The sequence below is a fragment of the Ahaetulla prasina genome, chromosome 2 (genome assembly GCF_028640845.1).
Source record: "Ahaetulla prasina isolate Xishuangbanna chromosome 2, ASM2864084v1, whole genome shotgun sequence".
Lineage (NCBI taxonomy): Eukaryota > Metazoa > Chordata > Lepidosauria > Squamata > Colubridae > Ahaetulla > Ahaetulla prasina.
Genome location: NC_080540.1, coordinates 15,515,627 through 15,534,287, shown reverse-complemented (window position 1 = coordinate 15,534,287; position 18,661 = coordinate 15,515,627).

The window sequence follows — 18,661 nt, the reverse complement described above, 5'->3', positions numbered from 1 at the left end:
GGCTTGAATCCCATAATAAAAGTTTTGCCTAAGTTAGGGGTGTCAAACTCAATTTCATTGAGGGCTGAATCAGGGTTGTGTTTGACCTTGGGGGGCTGGGGTGGGCGTGGCTAGCTCAACGTCACTCGTGCCTGTGGTGGCCCAAGTGTTTTGCCAGTGATAACGGGCTCCCAAGGTCTGTTTTCTGCTGTGACGGCTTCCTGCAATCTTGCTGTTTCCAGGCTGGCCCCATGGGCCAGATCTAAGCACCCCACAGGTCACATCCAGCCCCCGGGCCTTGAATTTGACACCCCTGGCCTAAGTACATCTGGCAAATCCTAATTTGGGTGAAACAAGGGTCACACTGCCTCCTGATGCTCCTTGTGGCTTTTAAAATCCTCTCTTAACTTACTCATATGAGAGCAGCAAAAATACTTCTGTGCAATCTTGAATCTGGCCCATATCTTCTTCAAAATGGGTTGCGAATGCATGGCTGTATGCTATTAAATCAGAAATACCTGGGCACAAGTCCACATTCTTGTTCTCTTCCTGGTAAATTCAAGCCCTTTCCTTAACCATAACCGTCCTTTACATCTGCTTCCTGAGATCCCTAGTTGACATTCTATTTTAGAGACGTAATGATGTCCTGGTGGGTGGGTGGAGCCTCCCGCCACTGGCGTTACCGGTTCATGCGAGCCGGATAGATCCGGCTGGATTTCACCAGTTCTCTGTCCAATAAATCAGCAACAAGATTTTCCCATCACACTGATCTTGAGCCTCCTCACCAGGGGTGAAATCTGCTTACCTTCCCTACCGATTCGGAAGTGCATGCGCTACCCACGCATGATTGCTTCGTTTGCACATGCGTGCACATCACATGCACATGCACACCCTCTGTGCATGTGCAAAACCTTTCTGCGCATATGCAGAAGGTACAAAACACATTACTTCCTGGTTAAAACCATGGATTGGGGAGGGAATGGAGATTTTACAGTATCCTTCCCCTGGATTGAGGAGGGAATGGAGATTTTACAGTATCCTTCCCCTGCCAAGCCCACCAAACCACACCCACCAAGCCACACCCACAGAACCGATAGTAAAAAATTTTGAAACCCACCACTGGCCTATGCCTATGCCTATTCCTATTCCTATTCTTTTATTCTATTCTCTTTTTAAGAGTTAGCAACACTGTTAGCAGTTAATGATTTTGGGACAGGAGAGAGACTTTTGGAGGAAAATGCTGATGAAGGAATAGTTTAAACAAACTATTGTCCTTATTTTTTTAATCCTTTATTTTGTTCCTTATCTTTGTAAAAGAATTGGCTCAATACATCTTTTGTGAATCTATGACAGCTCCGTTGTAAAAGAAACCATAAAGAAAATTTAAAAGAAAAATAGTGCAGAAAAAAAAGCAGCATTGAGCAGCATATTCAAATGGACCCAAAAAGCCTATTGTTAATCTATTATTAACAAAGGGGAATACCAGTATTTGTAGCTTAGAGTTGACACGAGGGATCTTTGGTGCTTGTTTTCTTGCAGGCATTTCATTACCCAAATTTGACAATTGGGTAATAAAACGTATGCAAGAAAGCAAGCAAGCTCAGGGATGCATTATTTGTGGCCATAATGAATTTTTAGTTCAAATGTCATTAGTTTAGTTTAGTATTTAGTTTAAAATGAGTTTAAAAATGCTATTTAATGTTTTATAGATTATTTATTTATTTATTATTTTTATTTATTTATTAAATTTTTATACCGCCCTTCTCCCGAAGGACTCAGGGCGGTGTACAGCCAAAATAAAACACAATATATATACAATTAAAATCAAATTTTAAAATAAAGCATATTACAAAAAGGCCAATGTTTAAAAATTTAAAAAATTTAAAACCCCACAACAATAAAACCCAGTTTAAAATGTTAAAAAACCATTATGCCAGTCCAGCTTGAATAAATAAGTATGTTTTTAGCTCACGGCAAAAGGTCCGAAGATCAGGCACTTGGCGTAGGCCAGGGGGAAGTTCATTCCAGAGCGTCGCTGCTCCCACAGAGAAGGCCCTACTCCTGGGGGCCGCCAGCCGACATTGTTTGGCAGTCGGCACCCTGAGGAGACCCTCTCTGTGAGAGCGTACCGGTCGGTGGGAGGCATAAGGTAACAGCAGGCGGTCTCGTAATGGCATTTGGATCCTAAAAAGTTGGCATCCGAAATTGCAAGCTAAAAGTTTTGTATCCGAAATTGCAAGCTAAATATTGGAGATGTGATTGTGATGATGCAACTTATTATCATATATGGTGGACTTGTAAAAACGTTAAAGCATTTTGGATTAAAGTATAGTGGGTTATGCAGAATATTTTGAAAAAGAAGATTCAGTTTACTCCATAGTTGTTTCTACTGGGAATAATCACGGGCTGTACAGTGATAGAGACTAAACTGATTTTAAATTTAATAACAGCCGCAAGACTTTTGATTGCACAATATTGGAAGAAAGATGATTTGCCAACAATTGAAGAATGGACACTTAAAGTATCAAATTTGGCAGAGATGGCTAAAATCTCTGCATACTTGAAAGACTATACACAAGAGAAATATGCATTGAAATGGAGAATGTGGATTGATTATATTCAAAATAAGTATCAGACTAAAAAGTACGAAATAGCTTATGAGTGAACTGGGAAGTCTCGGGGGGGGGGGTAGGGAGGGGAAGGGAGGGGGAGGGGTGCAAGATGAAAGATTATTAATGTACAGGAATGATTGTAGATATGTAATTAAAAAATAGAAATAATTTGAACAATTTGAAATGAAATTGGGGCTGCTCAGCTGCCATTTCAGAAGTGAATGGAAAGGGAGAGAGGAGTAGAGAGAGTGAAGGAAGAAAGTAGGTAGGAAAAGAGAGAGGTAGAAGAGGGGGAAAGGAGAGGAAGAAGAAAGGGGAAAGAGAGAGGGTTAGAAAGAGGGGAAGAGAGGAGTGGGGAAGGAGGAGAGGAAGTAGAAAAGTGAAAGAGAGGAAGGATGGAGAAAGTAGAAGAAGGTAGAGAACGGAAGAGGAAAGGTTGTGTTAAGGAAGGAAGTGGTAGCTGAGCAGGCCCGAATAAGTAACAAATGAAAGTTAATGATTAATGTTGAATAAGAGACTGTACATTGAATATGTTGTTGGAAAATGGAAATAAAACTTTTTTTATAAAAAAAATGCTATTTAAAATAAATAAATGCTACTTATTTTATTTATTTATTTTTATTTATTTATTAAATTTTTATACCGCCCTTCTCCCAAAGGACTCAGGGCGGTGTACAGCCAGAATAAAAACAAAGATATATACAATTTAAAACAACATTTAAAAAGAGCAAATTTTAAAGGCTGATTATTAAAATTTAAGTTAAAAAGTTAAAAATATTAAAACCCAATTAAAATACATCACTAATTATGCCAGTCCCGCTTTAATGAATAAATATGTTTTGAGCTCACGACGGAAGGTCCAAAGGTCAGGCACTTGACACAGGCCGGGGGGAAGTTTGTTCCAGAGCGTCACTGCCCCCACAGAGAAGGCCCTACTCCTGGGGGCCACCAGCCGACACTGTTTGGCGGACGGCACCCTGAGGAGACCCTCTCTGTGAGCGTACGGGTCGATGGGAGGCAAAGGGTAACAGCAGGCGGTCTCGTAAGTACCCGGGTCCTAAGCCATGGAGCGCTTTAAAGATAGTTACCAAAATCTTGAAGCGCACCCGAAAGACCACAGGAAGCCAGTGCAAGCTACGGAGCAGCGATGTCACGTGGGAGCCACGAGCGGCTCCTGTTACTACTCGCGCAGCCGCATTCTGGACTAACTGCAGCCTCCGGGTGCACCTCAAGGGCAGCCCCATGTAGAGAGCATTGCAATAATCCAGCCTAGACGTAACCAGAGCGTGAGTGACCGTGCATAAGGCATCCCGGTCAAGGAAGGGCGCAGCTGGCGAACCAGGCGAACCTGGAAAAAGGCCCTCCTGGCGACGGCCGCCAGGTGTTCATCAAAAGACAGCCGTCCATCCAGGAGGACGCCCAAGTTGCGAACCACCTCCTTTGGGGCCACTAACTCGCCCCCAACAGTCAGCTGCGGATGCAGCTGACTGTACCGGGATGCCGGCATCCACAGCCACTCCGTCTTGGAGGGATTGGGCTTGAGTCTGTTTCTCCCCATCCAGACCCATACAGCTTCCAGGCACCGGGACAGCACTTCGACCGCTTCGTTGGGGTGGTCCGGGGTGGAGAAGTACAGCTGAGTATCATCAGCGTACAGATGATAACTCACCCCGAAACCACTGATGACCTCACCCAGCGGCTTCATATAGATGTTGAACAGGGTAGGCGAGAGAATCGACCCCTGAGGCACCCCACAAGTGAGGCGCCTCGAGGATGACCTCTGCCCCCCTGTCAACACCGTCTGCGACCGGTCAGAGAGATAGGAGGAGAACCACCGATAAACGGTGCCCCCCACTCCCAATCCCTCCAACCGGCGCAGCAGGATACCATGGTCGATGGTATCGAAAGCCGCTGAGAGATCTAATAGGACCAAGGCAGAGGAGCAACCCCTGTCCCTGGCCCTCCAGAGGTCATCCACCAATGCGACCAAAGCCGTCTCCGTGCTATAACCGGGTCGGAAGCCGGACTGGAACGGGTCTAGATAGACAGTTTCCTCCAGGTGCCGGGGGAGCTGCCATGCAACCACACTCTCTACAACCTTCGCCACAAAGCGAAGGTTGGAGACTAGACGATAATTACCCAAAATAGCTGGGTCCAGGGAAGGCTTCTTGAGGAGAGGTCTCACCACCGCCTCCTTCAAGGTGGCGAGGAAAACCCCTTCCATCAAAGAAGCATTTATAATCCCCTGGAGCCAGCCTCGTGTCACTTCCTGAGCAGCCAGCACTAACCAGGAAGGGCACGGGTCCAGTAAACATGTAGTTGCATGTAACCTCCCCAGCAACCTGTCCATGTCCTCGGGAGCCACAGAATCGAACTCATCCCAAATAACCTCAACAAGACGTGTCTCTGTCATCTCAGCTGGATCCTCGCAATCTTGGCCCAAACTATCCTGAAGTTGAACGATTTTATCGTATAGATAACCGTTAAACTCCTCAGCTCGTCCCTGTAAGGGGTCATCCCGTCCCTCTTGATGGAGGAGGGAACGGGTCACCCGAAACAGGGCGGCCGGGCGGTTATCTGCCGATGCAATGAGGGTGGAAACGTAGGAACGCTTCGCCTCCTTCATTGCCACTAGGTAGGTCCTAGTAAAGGACCTCACTAGTGTCCGATCAGCCTCGGAACGGCTAGACCTCCAAATACTCTCTAGGCGTCTTCTCCGGCGTTTCATCTCTCTCAGCTCAACTTATGCCATTTGAAATATGAGCATTATGATAACTTATTTGCTATAGATACAATTCTAATCAGAACCTGAATCTGAAATGGTCTTGGCTATTTTGTAACTCCTTTGCAGAATCCTCTGTGTGCTGCAATTTTATCTTCCTTGTATCACCCTTTTGTTTGACCTCTAATGGCACAGCACCTGCACGTAGGTCCACTGGGGAGGGACACATGACAAAACATGCTTCAATAGAATAGAATAGAATAGAATAGAATAGAATAGAATAGAATAGAATAGAATACAATACAATACAATACAATACAATACAATACAATACAATACAACAACAGAGTTGGAAGGGATCTTGGAGGTCTTCTAGTCCAGCCCCCTGCTCAAGCAGGAGAACCTATACCATTTCAGACAAGTGACTATCTAGATCCTCAAATTAATCCAGCCCGCGCATGACCACAAGGCTGCCCCGCCCACATCGCCCCGTCCCCACCCTTCAGCTGAGTGCAGGACTTGCCTTCACTAGCCCTGCGGGCTGGAATTGGAAGGTAAGACCAACAATTTTGGCCTGCAGAGACATTCTGGAGGCGGGGGAGGTGAAAAACGGGGCACACTGATGCCCCAGGAGGCCAAAAAAACCGAGTGAAAATGGTCCATTTTTGGCCAAAAAAACAGACCATTTTTGTCTGTTTTGGGCCTGCGGAATCTACTGGAGGCAGGGGAGGTGAAAAACAGAGCATACAGATGCCCCAGGAGGCCAAAAAATAGGAGGAACCAGCCCATTTCACCTCCCCTACCACAAAAAGATAAAGAGAGCTAGATAGACAGAGAGGGGGAGAGAGAGAGAGAGAGAGAGAGAGAGAGAGACAGAGACAGAGACAGAGACAGAGACAGAAGGAGAGAAAGACAGAGAAAGAGAGAGGAGAGAGAGAGAAAGATTTCTCAGGCTCCTTGGGGCTGAGAAGAATTGCTGCAAAAGTAAGTTTCCTGAACTGGTCCACTAGACTCCTAAACAACTGAAAAAATGATCTAGTAAAAAGAAAAGTCAACCAAAAGAGCAACATACAAACAAAGGCAAATAAAACACCCCCAGGAGCAAAACAAATTAAAGTTTAATTTATGAGCATTGTTTAATGGACTGTTAAATTGGCCATGCCCACCTAGTCACATGATCTAGCCACACCAACCCAGCTGGTCCGCCCCCCCCCCCCCCCGGCAAACAGTCTGAGGGACCGTGAATTGGCCCCCTGTTTAAAAAGTTTCATCTTCTTAAAAAGCTCCAGTGATGGAGCAGCCACAATTTCTGAAGGCAAGCTGTTCCACTGGTTAATTGTCATCATGCATATGCTGCATGTTATCTGTTTGTATCAAATGTCTGGATGTAAACATGTAATGGGGACATCTGCATAATGACATCACCACACGTGACATCTGTTGGGGTGGGGTCATCACTGTTTGCTGCAGATGCTGTGCATTTATGAACATTTCTGCACTAGCCATTTATAATCCCATTCAGCTGTCTTTGTGGTACTAGTTAATGAAAATAGATTAGAAGATCAGAGCAGCAAAAAATGCTGAAGATTCCTAGAAGAAATTATGATGTCGCTGTTATGAGAATCAATGGTAGCAAGGAGGAGAATTGGTTTCATTTAAGCAAAGGTGTATACCTTTATCCTTTAGTGAATTATGCCACCTCAGTAACAGATGGATAGCCCTATAAATTGCTACTGTGGGAATGTTCCAGATTAAAGAGAAAAAAATGAAATATTCCAATCATAATAAACACAGGAAGGAACTGTAGCTTCCCAACAAATTCTGAAGTCAATAAAAATAGCCTTCTCAACGTAGCATCCACAATGCTTCCAAACAGAGAACCTGCTGCTACAAGTTTAAAAATCAAGCGCATCTATTCCAACCTTCCATCCTAAACAGATTTTATTCTGATGGGAAATATAAACCTGAAAAAGTGAATGGAAAACACAGGAGTGTTTCAAATGGGAGACCACATGATCTAGAATGAACTGTAAAATGGTTTGAACTAGAACAATTGTTCAATAAAGCTTTTGATCTAAAAACACATTTTCCCAGTTTTGAAAAATATGAATGTAATGTCACAAATACTCCCATTTCGTTACATAGCAAAGTACACCATTTTAAAGCTGTTTTCACAAAATGACTGCTGTCCTATTCTGAAAATAACTGAAAAAAGTATTTCTCCCCCCTAGGATGCAATCAGGTTTGAATGTTTCCTACTAGCCTGAGGAAACTTTTAATCAACTCTTATTTCTATTTTATATTTATTTTTCCAACAAACATGAAGCAAAGCACCTTTATTTTATCTTTATTATCTAAGGTCTATGGAGTTGTTGTGAGGGCTCAGGGGCATTTGTATAAATAAACTTGAGTCATTGCTTCCCTTTGCATAATAATACTTTTCCAATTTTTAAAAAACTATTACTAAAAGTAATAGTTACTTTTAAAACATTGAAATCAGGTTGGGAAGGGAGGCTGATGGGAGAAATCTGCAGGGAAATTCATGTCAAAAGACGTCCCACTGTTCAGCTGGAACTCCACTGGAAAAAGAAACTATGGCTTCCTTGTGAAATGCATTTATGGAGAATAGGATTATACATGCTTACAGTAGCGTTTGAAAAAGTCTCACTCTGAGCAATTCTGGATACGAAAATACAATTTCTATTACTTCTCTTTTCCTGGACATAATTATGAAAATAGGCCGTTAAAAATAAAATAAACAAGGCAGACTAATGATCGATGAGTGCAAGCCTCGCAAGCCTCTGTATAGCTCACAGAACAGAAGCTGACTTTTAAAAATAAATCTTATTGAAAATTTTAAAGAGAACTGGCATTTTGAAAGCTGAGAAATATCAAACAAATATTTAAATATCAGAGATAGTTGCATTTTAAAAGACTTAAATGCAGTGTGAGATCTTTTTAAAAAACATTGGGGAGATTTAACTGATGACTGAAACATGCAAAACCTTTGTATGCCATTTAGCATTGCAAATAATTTTTAGGCTTTTATGATATATAGTACAGAACTGACTGTAGGAATTTAGCACCCACCCCCCTCCTAGAAGAATAAAATATTCTAGGAAATATTTTAAAAAGCAGAATATTATACCTTCCTGGATGAGAAAAGGAGAAACATGCTCTTGGAAAGCGGCCCCCACCTTTGTTAATAGCCCCAGAAAGACAAAAGACATCTTATCTACAACACAGAAGACCTTCAGCTCCAGGGTGATGGGATTAAGACATGGCCCTCAGGACATGATAGGATTAGCCTCTACCCATCTCACCACATGGCACCTGGGAAGATTACATCAGCCAGCAAGGCTCAGGCAAGCTTGAGAGACAGCCAGCAAGGCTAGCTAAGACCCCCACCCCCTGGGAGTCTGACAACCAATCAGGATACTCTTCCTGTGCCCCAGAAAGGTCAAAGCTCAGAAAAAGCATAAAACCAGGGAGCACACAGGATCTCGGGCCCTTTTCTGTTCAGGATCTCAAGCCATGTGATCCTGGCCACCATTAAACCATCTTTCCAAGCAGCCTCCATGTTTCCAGTGTCTTTGTCCCCACTTGGAACTGAATCCAGATGGATATTTCTTCCAACAATTGGCGACCCAGATGGGACTCCAAACTAACCTAACCAATGGACCTGGCCCAGATAAGCCTCCCTTGCTAGCAGCAGACCCATTGAGTCTGTGGGTAAGTTTTCCTGGACCTTGGCCATTTGGAACTCGCTTTTAAATGGGTTTTGAGTGTTGAGCTCAAAGGCTGCTTGGAAAGAAGGTGAGTACCTCTAAATTTTAATTTTAAAGCATGGAAAAGCATGAGAAATATGTGTATGCCTGCATGTGTGTGAATGAGAGAGCCCTTCTCCCAATCATAGCTGGATCTTGCATCCTCTGTGCATTTCCTAACCGCAGAAAGACCAAAAGTCTGGAGAGCATGGGGGTTTTGCCAGAGCACAGGACCTTCTGTTAGGGAAGGAGGAAGTGTGTGTGTGGGATTCCACCTAAGGAAACAGTCTGATTCCACCTCTTTGAGCAACCTCTAGCCGCACCTCTGCCTACTGCTAGCTCCACCAAGCCGTGACCGGTAGGATAGAGAAAGCAAGGGGGGGGAAGCCAAACGTGGAACTTTGTGTTTATTGGGAACGGAAGCCGAGCGAGAGGAAAGTAAGTGTGAATGAAGCAATTAAGAGAGTAAAAAAGGAAAAAAAGGGGGGGAAAAGGAAGCAGGAGATCTGCTTGGGGCCCTGGATGCCCGTAGGCTGCCAGCTTTGCCTGGTATGGAAAAAGGAAGCAGGAAGCAGTGTTGAGGAGGTGCTCGTACCTACTGGCAGGGCAGTAGGTCCTCTGGGATCACCTTTTGATCCAAAATGGAAGCTCCTTAACAGGAAGATGCCCATACTTGACAGAAGGAGTCAAGTCCTTCCCAGAACTTTTTTCTGAAAACTGTAGGAGGGTCCACCCGGCTAAGCCAAAGTGAAAATAAAACCTCACATCGGAGAGGGAAACATGGGAAGCAGTAGCTCGAGGGTGGCGAGAAATCCCCTGGAAGACCTGCTTGGGGCCTGGAGTGCCCGGAGGCGGCCAGTTTTACCTGGTATGCGGAAAAAGAAATTGAGGAAATTGTGTAATAAAGATGAGAATAGGAAACAAATTTGGCTAAATAAAGGTACTTAAAAGAAAAGGGAAATATATAAATAGGAATGTTTGGGTTTTTGTTTTGTTTGTTTGTCTCTTTCTCTGTCTTCTATGGAACCACGTGGTCTGTCTGTTAAGATTTGTGCCTTCCCTAATTTAACTGAGATTTATGGCGGGAATGATCAGTGTGTGTGTAAATCTCAGAGTTTTGTTTTCCTCTCTGCCCTCCTTGTTTTTATGTGTGTATGTCTGTCTTTGTGGGCCCTTGAAGTAATTGTAACTGTAAAATGTATCTGATCTCTAGAGACAAGAATTTTAAATTGTTAGGGAAAAACAAAAACAAAAGGTTGAAGCAATAAAATAGGGAAAAGAGAGAGAGAGAAAAAAGAAAGAAAGCCTTTGCCCTATTTTCGTGTGGCCACCGGGAATAGGGTACAGAACTTTTCATTTCTGCTTTTTTCTCCTCCTCTTTATCTTAAAGTAACAACTCAAGTTTATGAGGAAACGTTTTAAGTTCACTTACAAGAGGAAAAAAAAAATTCAGTCTTGCATTTACTGTGTGTTTAAATGATTTTACCTGTTCCTGAAGCATGTGAATCCAGTTTTTTCTTTCTCATCAGTTGTTGAAACTGCATTTTGTTGAAACTGCATTATCTTTTAGTAACTGCAATATTGATGTGTTGTTTCTTTTCAAACTCTGCCTTCAAAATATCTAGCCCCCCTCTCTAATCCTGTTACAATGCCTTTCCTGAGTAGATTACCCACAAAAGTGGGGAGGAGATCCTGTTCTAATGTCTTTCAGCCCTGAAAAGATGACTCTGCAACTGTGGAAGCAGAGCACATGGTTCCAGATGCTGCCCCCAGAGGAGACCTTCTATTTGTTGGAGCCAGGAATTGAGTTTGAATCCAGCCCCCACTGAAAGTCATCACAGCACTGAGTGAAGCAGACCTTCCAAGCCTGACTGACCACCTAGCATGCCACCCAAAAGACATGAAAGAAAGGACCCTGAGATGTATAAGTAAAGACTAAAAGACTCTTTTCAATTCCCAGAAGACAACTGGAAAGACTATGGGGAAGGGTGGAAATTCATTGTAAGGTTTTCTGTCTTGTCTCCTTTATATTGTAATCAGTCTAAAGTATTCATGTAAGGATTGTATTTGAAAGTAGCTATCAGAAGTTGTGAACACCTGAGATTTATGTCTAATGGTAGGGAAATTTGTCCAGCATGTTTGTATTGCCTGTATTGTAAAAGTAGCTGCATACACAGGCACACAGAGAGAGACACACCATTCAGAATTAGTCTATTCCTTCACTTACCTCCACACAAGACTTTTAGGTTGATTTTTGCTCTGTGGCACTAAAAGCCCAAGGAGTCAGATCTCCCTGCTAATTCCATGGGGGAGGGGCATCCCCCTCAGGCAATTCCTCTCTTGAAGAGATAGCAGAAAAAGTGATATCCAAAACCCAAGCCCTGACTATGACTCACAAATGATGCTGCCCAGTTGCCCAGTAAAGCAAGATATGTTGCACTGGTGGTCTCATGAGTAGAAGTCCCAGGGCTCATTGTGTGTAATTTTTTAAATAAAAAAAAAAGAAAGGAAAAGCCTGGATTGCACACTGATTAACCTCAATTTGGACTGAAAAAAATCTTGGATAGACTAAAGTAAGAGCTAGGGCAGGTTCAGTAACCAACCCTTGGAAATGGGCAGCCTGTAATTTAAAGGAAAACCATGGCTGTGAAAATTTTGGGATGTGTGCTTGCTTGACCTGACTGGAAGCTCTCAGAAAGTGATATCTAACAGCTGAAATTAATTGGCATAGAAAATTGGATACTGTAAAATTCTTACCAGAACTTTTCCCCTGGCTGCTAGACCTTCATGGTTGAAAGCTTTTGGGAGCCACTGAAGGAATCTTTTTTTCTGTTGTCTCTATCAATGGCTTCCTTTGCATCAGGAAAATTAAAAGCACCCACTGATTTGATCAATTTTAATTTTTGCCAAGAGCATGTTTCAAAACTCACGTTTTGAAAAAAAAAAAAAAAAGTAGGGATTGTAGGAATTTAGCACCCACCCCCCTCCTAGAAGAATGAAATATTCTAGGAAATATTTTAAAAAGCAGAATATTATACCTTCCTGGATGAGAAATGGAGAAACATATTTTAAAGACAAAGGAGCTCCCTGCAACTTCCTGACTCCCCCCCACCTTTGTCAATGGGCCATTAAAAGCCTCAGCTAAGCTCACTCATTCTCCCCACCTTTGTCAATGGGCAATTAAGGCTTCAACCAAGCTCACTCAATCCCCCCATGGCTTGAGGGACAACCTACAATGTTAGCTAAGACTCCCACCCCCTGGGAGTCTGACAGCCAATCAGGATACTCTTCCTGTGCCCCAGAAAGGTCAAAGCTCAGAAAAAGCATAAAGCCAGGGAGCACACAGGATCTCGGCCTTTTCTGTTCAGGATCTCAAGCCATGTGATCCTGACCACCATTAAACCATCTTTCCAAGCAGCCTCCATGTTTCCAGTGTCTTTGTCCCCACTTGGAACTGAACCCAGATGGATATTTCTTCCAACAGGTGTTTTTAGGATGCATATCTTTTCTTTTAATTGTAATTCTCCTATTTTCCAAAACTTCTCTCCCTGCATTTATCCCTCCCCCCTCCACAAATCTGATTAGTAGAAAAAGTTGGAATAGATGCACAATGACTTTGCACTAAAACACTGACATTGTCTATTAATCCGGAAGTGCAGCTTTTACCTTAAAAATCAGAATTATCAGGCATTTTCCTCCTCCTTTTGTGGAGATGGAGAGGGAGGTCATTCAATAACACAAAGAGGCTTTCCCTCAACATATTTCAACAGTTTTCATTGGCAGGGCCCCTTTCCAATTTCATTTAGAGGCTGGGTTGTCATATTATACTTTAAAATTTATCCTGTTACACACAAGGATTTAGGAAGGTTTTCTCTGCTCCCGCATCCAAACCAACACAAATTTAGTCACTTGCCTGATAAGACAGACTGTTGATTTCAAGAATAAGAATAACTTGAGGTTTTTCTTTCCAGAAAGAGTAGTGTCATATGAAGAGTTTCTGTTTCTAAACTAGTCATTAGGAAGAGCTACAGCATGTCCTGCTGATTTCCGATAACCCCAGAGACTGAGGCATTTCTGAAAAATACCACACATGTCACACCTCAAAGAAAATCGTTGATTGCTTGTTTGTTTAACTAATGGGACTGAAATCACAAAGGGGTGTTTGTTTGAAAGAAAAATAAATGAGGAAAGCTGAAGGAAGAGAAAGAAACAACTTTTTCTGAATGATTTACTTTTGGATGCTTATGAACTGCAATTCTTATTTTATGCAAAATATTAGATTAATTTTTTTCTTACATATTTCCTTATGTAGGACACAGGGCAGATCTGCACTTCTGCTTAGCTCAGTATGGACAACTCGCTCGTCTGAGCACGGAATGGCTGAAAGACTCCTTTTACATGTAGCCCATTGCATCTGTACTCTTGTTTTTCCATCTTCGATCCAAAAATGGCTGCTTTCCAACAGCAACTGTTTTAAGCCCTCCATAATTAGTGGTCTCCAGCGGTCTTCTCGGTTGAAGCTCCAGCTGATTGCAGTGCCTTCCACACCCTGTCCCCTCAATGAACTGGTCACTATCTTGTACAACTTTAGAATGACAGAGTTGGAAGGGACCTTGGAGGTCTTCTAGTCAACCCCCTGCTTAGGCAGGAAATTCTACACCACTTCAGACAAATGGTTATCCAACATCTTAAAAACATCCAGTGTTGGAGCATCCACAACTTCTGGAGGCAACTTCTGTTCCATTTATTAATTGTTCTAACTGTCAGGAAATTTCTCCTTAGTTCTAAGTTGCTTCTCTCTTTGATTAGCTCCCATCCTTTGCTTCTTGTCCTGCCCTCAGGTCCTTTGGAGTCTGTCAGATATTAAATTGCTGCGATGTTCTTTACTGTTCAACAGCCACCATTTTTTCTTACTGTTGATCAACATTGGCTTAATGCCATTGAATATAAATTCAGACCCTTGGCAACTAGTTGATATTTATGTCAGTTTGCAGCATCCCGGGGTTACGTGATCAGTTTTTGCGACCTTCTGACAAGCAAAGTCAATGGGGAATCCAGATTCACTTAACAACCGTGTTACTAACTTGCCAACTGCAGTGATTCACTTAACAACTGTGGCTAGAAAGGTCGTAAAATGGGGCAAAATTCACTTAAAAAATGTCTCATTTAGCAAGATAAATTTTGGGGTTGTAAGTCGATGACTACCTGTAATGAAATTAAATAAATCAAAAGGACAGCTTTATTATAAGGGACTGTCCTTTATAATAAAGGATGTAAGGTCACTTTAAGTATGGAATGTGTTGCTAGGGATTAATATGTATCAAAGGAAGGAAAAATGGGTGTGTGTAAGAGTGCACTCTTTCCACTGTGAGGGGATTTCCAGTATATTTGTGGAACGTTTTTTTTATTTTGTTTCCCAGCTTCTTCTCCATGGTATCAAAACAAAAGATCTGGCAAAGTTCCCAGTGAAAAATTCCCAGTTTTCTGTTCATGGCCTAAAAGTGAAAGTTGGCATAACCTCAGAGTTGAATCAGATGCAACCTTTAGTATTCTGCCTTGGGACTTTTTAGTCCAAAGCTGGATACAGTTGGGGGAAGCATTTTTGTAATCAAATGTTGCTGTTTATGGACCAAATCCTCTGACATCTGATGGACAATATCCATTACTGAAACTTTTTATATTCCCAAATTAGTCAAACAAAGTAGAGCAGCCCTTCTATTGTCAGCTATCAAATATTTTTATATCTGTAATAAATATTTATATATATATTTATATTTTATATTTGAGCGTGACACACTGGAAATCATCAGTCTCAAGTTCTATAGTTTTGTGGTTGATCAACAATACCAAAGAATGTTCTAGCACTTCCTGCCCACAGTACTGCAAAGTTTCTCTTCCCCCGCCCCCGCTTTTTTTTTTAGCATCATTAAAGCCTCAGTTCTATAGGCTTCATTATCAGGGCTTCCTTGTTGGAAAGGTTCAATGAACCCCTAAGAGGAAGTTGAAATGAAGGACAAGCTGGCCAGTGCTCTGGTTGCCTTGATCGGTTGTGTTGGAAGGAAAATCTGTCTGGTTCAGTTCCAAGCTGGGAGAAAGATGCTGGAATCAAAATGGAGGCTGGAGGCTATTTGGAAGGAAAGTTGAATGATGAACAGAACCAAAAGGAGTTCTGGGTCAGCTGAACAAATGATTGAATGAGGGTTTTATGTCCTCGGAGTTACGACCCGAGGAACCTTTGCCTGTTGCTGGCCGCCTCTGATTGGTCATGCTGAGCGAGGAAGTTGACTTCTGATTGGTTCTTCAGACTTGACAGCTAGCTATTTAAGCTGCTGTCAAGGCAAGGAATGTTTGGTTCTGTGGAGCACGTTAGCTCCAATAGTTATTCTTGAATGTTGAATTGCTAATAAAGTCTGTTACTACTTTAAACCTCGGACTCCATTATTGTTCGTGGAAATAGAACACTATCCCACCTTCGTCGCCAGTGTTCTATTTCCACGAACAATAATGGAGTCCGAGGTTTAAAGTAGTAACAGGCTTTATTAGCAATTCAACATTCAAGAATAACTATGGGAGCTAACGTGCTCCACAGAACCAAATATTCCTTGCCTTGACAGCAGCTTTCATTGAAGTTTGAACTCTTCTGGGGGTGGTGCATTGAAGGGACTTGTGTTGGGCAATTCCTATTATGGCTAATGGCTTCTGTCCTGTGTTGGATCTTGGGGTGAGAGGCTGTTTTCCAATCCTACCATTCTGCCTTTGTTAGCTGTCAAACTTTGCTGCAAGGAGTTTTGAAATATCCTGAACTGAATGGGCTTCTGTTGGCAGTATTTTGCTTTGCTTAGGAATAGAGCCATCTAGATAGTTGTCTCCCTCTTTCAATACGCTCTTTATCTCTTAAGTGCTGGCATCTGTTGTGGGCTATTAAGAAAGTCTGAGGGTTGCTTTCTGCTTCTAAAACAATGGTGTCAATATTTTATAGATGGCATATGCCACCTGAGAAACTGGCGAAAATGTTTAAAGATAAATCAGCTAAATGTTGGAAATCTCATCAGTTACCAGGATTTTATTATCATATGTGGTGGAAATGTCCAGAAGCCAAAAGCTATTGAGAGAAAATAAAGGGTTGGTTAGAAGAAATAACCCAACAACATATTGATTTAAAACCGGAGTTGTTTTTATGGGGGATCGTACTAGAGAAAATTAGTAAAGAAAATATTTATTTGATTATACATGTAATTACAGCAGCAAGAATAATTTTTGCACAAAATTGGAAAGCAGAGAAAATACCCTTAGAAGAAGAAATTACTAGGAAAATTTTAGATTGTGCAGAAATGAACAGATTAATTTTGAGGATTAAAGAAAGAGAGGATTCAGAATATTTTAAGATATGAGATAAATTTTACCATTGGTTAGAAGAAAGGTACAGATAAGCAATGGACAATTATGTAAAAAAATGATAATAATGTATTTGTGGAAAAATGGTAATAGTTTAAATTGAAGTGAAGAAAGAAGAAACAAGAAAATGATGGAGCCAAGAAGAAAACACCGAGAAGTCACACAGAAGGAATTACTGATGTTTTAAATGTATGTTTGTCTGTAAAATAAAATAAAAATTTAAAAAATAAAATAAAACAGGGCTGTCAAACTCACAACGTCATAATGGTGCCACGTGACATATCTGGACTCTTTACTCCTTCGCTAAACCGGGCATGGCTACATCCGGCCGGACACATCCGGCCTGTGGGCTGTGAGTTTGACAGCCCTGCTCTAAAATATGTTTCTCCATTTCTCCTTTAGGGAAATATAATATTCTCCTTTTTTTTAATATTTCCTAAAATATTTCTTTCTTCTGGAGGGTGGGGCTTCCCACAGTTGCATCACAGCAAGGATGGTACCGCAAGAGGAAACAGAAAAGAAAGGGGGTGGGTTTGGGAATCTGCAGTAGTGTCAAAGGAGATAAGGATGTGGATAAAGAAATCCATGGGTGCAAATTGTTGAGAAAGCAAAAGAAAAACAGAAAACAATTTGGAGAGAAAGGAACAATCTCGAAAAGGAAAAGTATGAACTTTTCAAGCAGTATGGATTCGTAAATTAAAATATGAAAGTTCATGGTCATGTTTCTAGGTAGTGAATATGGACTGAATTATCCAGAACCAATCTGGTTCTGTGGTCAAGTTGTGTATGCTATTATGACATAGTGGTTAAGGGATTGATCTAAGACCCTGGAATCAAGTCATGCCCATATCCAGGAAAATTTATTGAATTACTTTGGATCAAATCCTCTTCTCTTAGCACATGGGGGACAAACCAGCGGTAAAATTCAAATTTTTTTCCTACTGGTTCTGTGAGCATGGCTTGATGGGCATGGCTTGGTGGTCATGTGACTGGGTGGATGTGGCTTGGTGGTCATGTGACCGGGAAAACCAATAATCACATTTTACACAAAAATAACACAAAAGCTACACAACTGACACACAATACAAAAGCAGCTGGGACTTCACACAAAATGGCCCCTGCAACAAGCAGGAACCTCACAGAGTCACAGAGAGCTCAAAAACAAACTATCACACTTTACACAAAAATAACAGTTCAGGCAATAGGTATTAAAAAGAATGCTTTAAAAAGTAAAAAAAAAAGTTCCAAGGATCGCGTGGCACAACTGATTGTCACAGCTGATCTTCGGAACTTTTTTTTTTTTTTACTTTTTAAAGCATTTTTTTTACTACCAGTTCGGACAAACCAGTAGCAGTTTTACTATCGATTCGGGGAAGTGGTCCGAATCGGTAGCATTTCACCCCTGGGTCAAACTCATGGCATCACATTGCTGTCACATGAGGTATTGCGATGTTTTTTCCCTTCGTGGAGCTGGGGTAGGCGTGGCCTGCATGTCACACAGCCGTCCCGCTGGCTGCCAGTTTGGCAACCCTTGTCTTAGCACAACCTCCTGTCCTGTCCAGGATTGTTGTTGTGGAGACAAAATGAAACAAGAATCCATTGTAAACCATCCTGAGTTCCTGGAAAAAATGGTGACATGCAAAACAAGTGAAATGAAAACAACCGGAGCAAATAAATGAATTTGTATAGATGTTAACTAAAAACATGCAAATATTGGTAGGAAAATAGCAGGCATAACAACGAACATTTATTATAGTCATAAGCAGTGGTGGGATTCAAATAATTTAACAACTGGTTTTCTGCCCTAATGACTGGCTGGGTGGGCGTGGTCATGGTGGACGTGGCCAGGGGTGTGTGACAGGCAGCACTCGGCCTCCTGCACCCCCCCGGGAGCAAAAATTGGCCACAGTGGAGGGGTGCTGCTGCCCCCCCACAGCCCATTTTGGGCCTAGTAGGCCTCCCTGCAGCCTCCTGGGAGCAAAAACGGGCCGCGGGGGGCCCGTGCCACACCCCGATGCCCCATCTTTGGCCTAGTAGGCCTCCCTGCATTTACCTGGGAACCAAAACAGGGTGTGTGGAGACTCCTGGAAGGGGCGGGGCCAGAAAGCAATTTAACAACCATTTCGCCTGAACTGGTCCAAACCAGTTGAGTCCCACCATTGGTCATAAACCAACATAACAACATA